Source organism: Mastomys coucha, unplaced genomic scaffold (assembly GCF_008632895.1).
Source record: "Mastomys coucha isolate ucsf_1 unplaced genomic scaffold, UCSF_Mcou_1 pScaffold23, whole genome shotgun sequence".
Taxonomy (NCBI): Eukaryota; Metazoa; Chordata; class Mammalia; order Rodentia; family Muridae; genus Mastomys; species Mastomys coucha.
This window is the reverse complement of record NW_022196906.1, coordinates 7,626,204-7,633,549: the sequence shown is the minus strand read 5'-3', so window position 1 is coordinate 7,633,549 and position 7,346 is coordinate 7,626,204. Positions and strand designations below refer to the sequence as shown.

The 7,346-nt window shown below is 42.1% G+C and overlaps 1 protein-coding gene and 1 long non-coding RNA gene across 2 annotated transcripts in view; one reads left to right on the top strand and one right to left on the bottom strand.

The window, feature by feature from the left end:
* The window catches only part of Maml2 (mastermind like transcriptional coactivator 2), a 323,159-nt gene that overhangs the window by 45,105 nt on the left and 270,708 nt on the right, over positions 1–7,346 (bottom strand). The gene's annotated exons all lie outside the window — the stretch shown is intronic.
* Positions 855–1,987, top strand: LOC116072921. The gene is made up of 2 exons (XR_004111594.1): positions 855–1,000; positions 1,772–1,987. It is a non-coding gene; the product is annotated as an uncharacterized LOC116072921 (long non-coding RNA).

The following is a 7,346-nucleotide window of genomic DNA, read 5'->3' as shown; positions in this document are numbered from 1 at the left end:
AAAAAAAAAAAAAAAAAAAAAAAAAAAATCTAGTTTCAAAACTATGAATGGTGTGCTTACTGCCTATGCCAGAATATTGTTTTTCTTTTCACCTTGAATTCGGCAACAGTCTCCCTTTTAATTGAGGGACTAAGGCCTCAGCTTTGCTGAGTGGACCCAGGTGATGGGCTCCCTGAGTGCTGGAGAGTCCCACCTTGCAGATTTGCATTAGCGAATAGAATAGTCACTCTGTTTACTTCAGGGTGTGGGAGGAAAGGGTCCCTGGGGAGGACAGAGGGGCTCTGAGCACAAGGCCAGCAAGACTGGTTCCTTCTTTCTCTTTTTCCTTCCTCCATGACCCCTCCGCTCATATGTCTGTCTCCTACAATCAATTGTGAAATATCTTCTAAAGGAGAGAATCTGTGTAGGGAGAATTGAGTGGAAATGTGATACCCAGGAGCTGCAACACCTTTTTTTTTTTTTGTCACATCCTGCCCATCCCCCACCCTCCTCAGAAGCCCCAAAGGCCAAAGGAACTAGTATATTCTCTCTAAATGTCTATCTGCACGCCCCATCCCTGATTTCATCAAGTAACAAAGGTATTAGGTTTTACTCTTGATAAAGGTTCTTAAAAGCTATGGCAAGGACCTTACAATGAAAAGATCAGGGAGCCCTAGGAGAAGACCCCAACAGATGGAAAGCCAACCTCCCATGTGGCACCGTGTGCCCACTTTGTTAACTATTGCTCACTGGTGCTTCCCCTGGTGCCTGGCACAGGGATGGCACTTAATATCTAATAAAAAATGATAGTTGCTGGATGAAAAAATGCCCCCCCCCCCGAATACCCCTATTCTAAATTCCTTTCACTCCTGCTTTGTAACCCACTCCTCTTCTGGTTCAAAGTCTAATCAGTTTACCTCACATTCCTGCTCCTGTGGTAGGAAATCCTGGACAACTCATCTCTATCCTGGAGCCTCAGTTCCCCTACTTTGCAAACAAGATTAAGAAACTGATGTCACAGGTAAGCTTTGGGAGTTCACTGCACGAGGCACACTCATAGTTAAAGCTCAGCCCTACCTGAGCACACGCTAAACATTGAAGCTATTGGCTAGCTTTTTCTTTATCCTGGAGATGTCTCCATCAAGTACTAACAAATGATGTGGTTAAATCAAGTAGTAATATGGTATGAGAAGAATGAGTTGAGTCTTTCATGCCCATTTTAGAAAATGTTGACCTTGAGGGTACATAATTAGATAATCTGGGATCTTTCGGAGTTTCTTAACTCTTCTGAAAGAACTCCAATCCCACATCCTGTCTGGGACACCCTCAGCACTCCACTATAACAGAGCAACTGTCATTACAAAAAGGAGCCCCGATTATTAGTGTGTGTGTGTGTGTGTATGTGTGTGCACATGTGTGTGTGTGCAGACAACACATGGCCTATACCTGCCATGATGCACAGGTAGAGGTCAGAGGACAGCTTTTGGAAGCTGGTTCTTTCACTTCACTCAGGGGCTAGATTCAGGTCATTCTAGCAGCAAGCACTTTTACCCACTGAGCCAACTCACTGGGCCAGTGTCCCACATTTGAAAGGCTACTAAATCATATATAGACTGCATTAATATTATTTTACCTTACTTAATGGGCAAGTCAGATTAATTTCTGTAAGCTAATGGAAAACAATACAATCTGAATAGAGAAATAAGAATGTATAGGGGGAAAAGCACTCTATAAAACAATATCATCAAGGAAAACACAGTCAAAGCATAAATGGTACTCTTTGATGTTTCAGGAGGCAATGTTTGGGAGGAAGATGCTGTTCAGATGAAATCCATCTCATCTCCATGAGAAGACGAATTTTCTGCACTTTAATTTAATTCAGGCAACTAAATTATTTTAAATACATCTTTTGCACATGTAGGTCATTTTGTTCATGTGGCTATTTTCCTAGAGAATGTGTTAAGAGGAGCTGAAGGAAATGAAGCTAATTAAAATTTTATTACATTCACCTTCATAGAGTAAGGATATGATTGAGTGGATTTCTTCCTAAAGAAACAGTTATTTTTATCTGACAGAGCTGGAGCGTGTTTTCTTTTTTACCTTGTCTGAGATCAGTGTGGACTACAAGAGAATGCACATTTTTGCATCCTGAATGAAACATGTCTAAGCCACTCTACACCCCTCATGCAAGTCTTAGCATTTACTTGACAAATAAACTTCCTAACTTAGAGCTTCACTTGCTAGCTTCGAATGCTTTCATGGCACAGATAGCTGAATTAATCAGAAAGAAGTGGGAACGTGCTAGCCATGGTGGAAGGATTTAGTTTGATTTTTTCATCTTGGCAGGAATACATGTTCAAGAATGTTGTAAGTAGACCAAACATATAGCTGAAATTTTTGGAAAGGCTATTAGACCTTCCGCTACAATGAACCGGGGATGTGTCTAAGATCTCAAATGCTTTCTACCGATTTGGAACCTATTTAGCGTGTCTTCCAGATGGGTAATGAGTTGTAATTACTAGTTCCTTTAAAAGGGCTGTGACAAGACAGGGTACAGAATGGTGACTCTGGGACCTCTATTTTCTTTACTTTTCTTTGTATTTTAGAATCCTTTTTAGAAAAGGGTCATTCATATTACAAACTCCATTTCAGAAAAGGTTATAGAATGGAGGGAGAAATTTCAAATGAAATGAAGTTTGCTCTTTGTCTGATGTACGTGTTTATCTAAACTTAACACTCTTCTTTCAGTGAGGTTCTCTCTCTCTCTCTCTCTCTCTCTCTCTCTCTCTCTCTCTCTCCTTACGAAAGCAACTAAACATAATTTTAAAAGCTAATGGGAAATCTGTGCTTGTAGGTGGGACACCTAGGGTAATGCTCTACTCATAAACTATTTCCACAAGGCATGATAGAACAAGAACATAGGCTTCGAACTTATGCTGTGCTGACCTACTTGTGGACTGTACCATATGCCTCTGGTGAATTCAGTTAGAGCTTGTCACTACTGTGAGGTTTGGTTCCTACTGAGAAATAGAGTTAATTCTTCTTAATTAACTTTGTGGGCCATACCTGTAATCCTACCATTTGTTAGGTTGAGGCAGAAGGATTGCTGTGAGTTTGAGGCTAGCCTGAGCTGCAAAGTGAAACCCTGCCTCAAAACAAACAAACTAATGCTAATTCCTGGTGGTCAGAGGTGCAGACCACTGCATTCTGGGAAATGACTTGCTACTAACACACATCTCTATCACCTCATGCATCTTTGGATGGTCAGATAACTTGTGTCTCTCATTTTGGGGTTCTTGGTAAAAGAAACAAACAGCAAATGGAAAACCCTCTCTAACTACTCTCAAAGACACTCCATAGCTAATAACATGCCCCAGGCAAGTGAAGACTTCTCCGAGCTTTTCACTAAGTCAACGGGATTCCAGCCAACAGCATTTGGCATTCATTTACACTCTATCAGAACTTTAAATCCATCTTATATCTTCTACTGGGATCTTTTCAACTTCCTAACATTTTTGGTCTCATTTTGTCTCCCCCTCCTCCTGCAGCAGCAGCTAGAAAGGGAAGACTAAAATGTTGTTTAGGAGTGAGGCTCAGGGTTGAGCTCCTCTGTTCAAATCAAATAAGGACAGTGAAGTGGAAATATGCAGTGTGTTTACACTTGCGGATAGGTGCTAAAGTGGTTCTTAACCTGTGGGTTGTGACCCCATTGGGGGGGTCACACATCAGATATCCTGCATATCAGATATTTACATTACAATTAATAGCAGTAGCAAAATTATCATTATGAAATAGCAATGAAATAATTTTATGGTTGGAGGCCACATAGCATTAGGAAGGTTGGGAACCACTGTGCTAGAGGGTCAGCTCTCTGGGGCTTTACTGATGGGACTGTTGGTGGAAGGCTGATGTGAAGGGAAGGCTTGGTGTTGAGTGTCACTGAGCTTCATGCTTGGTTGACAGGGGAAGGGTACAGACCGGCAAGCACACTGTTCCTGGGTCAGTCTGCGTGTGGACATATTTGTGGTAGGTACAAGACAAAGAGTTAACTCTTCACAGGGGCTTTGGATGATTTTCTCAGGTTATTACAAATAATAGCTTCGAATAATTCTAAATATGATGGCCAAAGAGTTAACAAAGCATCTTTCTGTTGGCTAACCTCTTAGTTTGACTGCTCCAGGAACAGATAAAAATGATATATGTCAATTATGTTACTAGGCAACATTCAATGTGGTAAAACTGACCCCTCACTGGTAGAACATGTCTGGATGGGGGAACTACAGGTACACTGTAAGTACTGCTAGGGAGACTATGCTCTGAACTTCCCTGTGTGCAGCAAGCCTCTACATAACATGTAGAGAGGACTCTCCAAGGTATACATTTGGATCTTACAGGAATTTTACCGTGAGATGTAACTTTCTTAAAAGCCAGGTCTTTTCCTTGCCCCATATGGGCTTTATCCTCTGGCATAAGAACTTTCAGGGTTCTAACTATAGACGAGCATCTGATGTTTCTGTCCTAGACTCTACAGTTTCTATGCTTGCCCTTCTAAGAAGGCTGGTGTCGAAGATGGGTGCAACAGTCTTGTGAATATAAACATTTACTTGTGCCCAGTGAACTCCCTTGCTGGACACTGCAGATGGGTGCAGCATCTTGATTACCATCATGTTGCATGCGATGTAGTACTATTTGGGAAGGACCTTAAATATTGAGATTTCTGTAGTACTTGATCCACTAAGTTAAACTCATCCACTCATTCATCCATATACCCAAGAATCCATACATTTACCCATTCAACCATACATCCATCACCAATCTATCTTTGAATCTACTCATCCATTCATTCATCCATCCATGTACTCATCTATCCATGCACCCACCCATCTATCCAACAACTAATTAGAATGTACAGTATGCCAAAACCATAGGGTACTAGATAGAACCAATCAAGGCCTCTTTTCTCATACAGCCCTTGGAAGGAACAGAAACAGACCGAATGTTACTAATAATAGCAGATAATATTTATTAATTGCAGGATACTGTATTAAGCATATATATGTCATCTCATTTAATCTTTGTCAAAATTTCTGTGAATGCTCTCATGCCAACTCCTTCTCATAGTCCACATTACAACATTTTAACAATCAGTCACGTGGGAGCATCAGGGAAGCCAGGGAGGCACAGAAGAATAGGAAAGTGGCAAGGTCTACCTGGGTCCAACTGGGATCAGCCCACGCCTTCACCCCTAAGGAAATTATAGCTAACCAGGGAAGCACCGAAGAGTAGGGAAGTGGCAAGGCTTCCCTGGGTCCAACTGGGATCAGCCCACGCCTTCACCCCTAAGGAAATTATAGCTACTTTCTTTCTAAGTCCACCAGCTTACTTTCCTAACACTGAGGGGCTTAGCTCATGAAACTGATGTGAGCTCGTTGGTATTTTATATTCATGCAATATATGTAAAGTGACAACCACCTTACTTACATAAGCTTATTGTGTCCTAAGCAACTGCAAGCACTGGGTGTAATGTTTTTCTTTCTGGACATATTGATTTTAAGCATGCACGTACACACATACACACACACACACACCTGGGGATGTAGCTTGCTCTGGCGTGGCTCAACTGAACCCGTAGGATCAGTGTCTTACATTTCCTTCTACTGCTGAGATAAAGTACTCTGATGAAAGCAGCTCAGTGGAGAAAGGTTTGTTTAACCTTTAGTAGTTTTAGCAGTTCAGTAGTTTTTCATTATAGACCATCACTGTGGGAAAAGTTAAAGCACCAGGAATTTGAAGCAGTTGGTCCCATGCCATATACCTCAGGAGTGGAGAACAAGGATCCATGTATGCACATTAGTGGTTACCTCTCTTTCTTCACTCTTCTATAACCCAGGATTTTCTGCCCAGCAAATGGTTCCACTAACAATTAAGATGGGTCTCCTGCATCTACCAATATAGTTAAGACATCTCCTCAGGGGTACTCTCAAAGGCTAACTTATTGTAACCATTGCTCACAGATGTGTCCAGAGGTACACTTCCTAGGTGTCCAGCTGACAAAGTGTCCATCATGTTCTGTACCACAGAACAACAGCAGCAGCAAGCCCAACTACTGGAAAGACCTCTCAGTTCCTTCATTATTCAGTACAATTTTTATGTGTCTATCAGGAGCATATGCTAAGTGCCTGCCGAGAGAAATGTCCCAGAGACATCATCTAGGACCAGGATTGGGATCATTGGTACACCCACGACAGACTTGGAAGCACACACTAGGAAACCTTCCGTGCCTTAGAACACCGCCTCCACCAAGAGGTACACACTACACGGACATTGTCAGATGTCAAGAATTTCTTTCTACACATGAAATTCCCCATTATTCATACTTATCAAGCTATGCTCACACAGAAGTAAGCAAGGTGGTCAGGAGTGAACCTCCTGTTTGCCAAACTCAGGCACAACTGTCCCACTCTGCCTTTTTCCAGTTCTCCTGACCATGGCTCTGACTTGTGGCCAGTCTAATTGAAGGCTGCTTTGCATGACATCACATTGATAGTGAGGATCTTGTCTGGGAGTGTGGCCTTAGATACATTTCCAATGTTCTAAGTGTCTTCCAACACTTAAAAGAACCACAGTGCTGACCACACTGACCTCCGTGTCTGCTTGGGTCTCTCTGTAGCTCCAGGGCCTATTTGGCTCTCTTTGCTAAAAGATCTTGTGAGATAGCTTCCTTCTCTGCTTTCCCTAGGATGGAGCTTGAAGCTTAACATAATACAAGGTGGTTTCTGACAGAGCAAAACAGAACTCCACATAGCTGTCTATTCTGGCCAGCTGATGATCCTTAAATGAGCAGGTCCTGTGCTGTTGTGAGCACAGGAAACCCATGAAGACAAGCTGTCTTCCCTGAGAAACTCAAAGTCATTTATCGTTCAATTGACACAGGACATACTCACCTTTTCAATAAAACACAGAACGTTGGTTCTAAAACTCTTGTAAAAGAATTGGTCACCACTTCCTCTAGTCTAGAGTTCAAAGATGTTTTACTCAATGAAGAAAACCACCAATGGCTACCAGAGGCTTCTCTAATGAGAATTCTCCCAAAGAGGAGTGCTGATTATCTCAGAAAAGGAAGTGATATAAATAAACATAAAACAAAATTGAGGTGCTGGGACACAACTATAAATCGCTCTGCTTGACTCTCTTGCCATCATCCAGGGCAGAGGCAGGTTGGTCCTTGTGGCAAAGAATAGACCATCAGCTGTTGTGTATCCTGCCAAGAGCAGAGTTATTATAAATAATCACCAGCAGTATGTCCTTTGGGGCTGGGCAGTGTGTGTGTGTGTGTGTGTGTGTGTGAGAGAGAGAGAGAGAGAGAG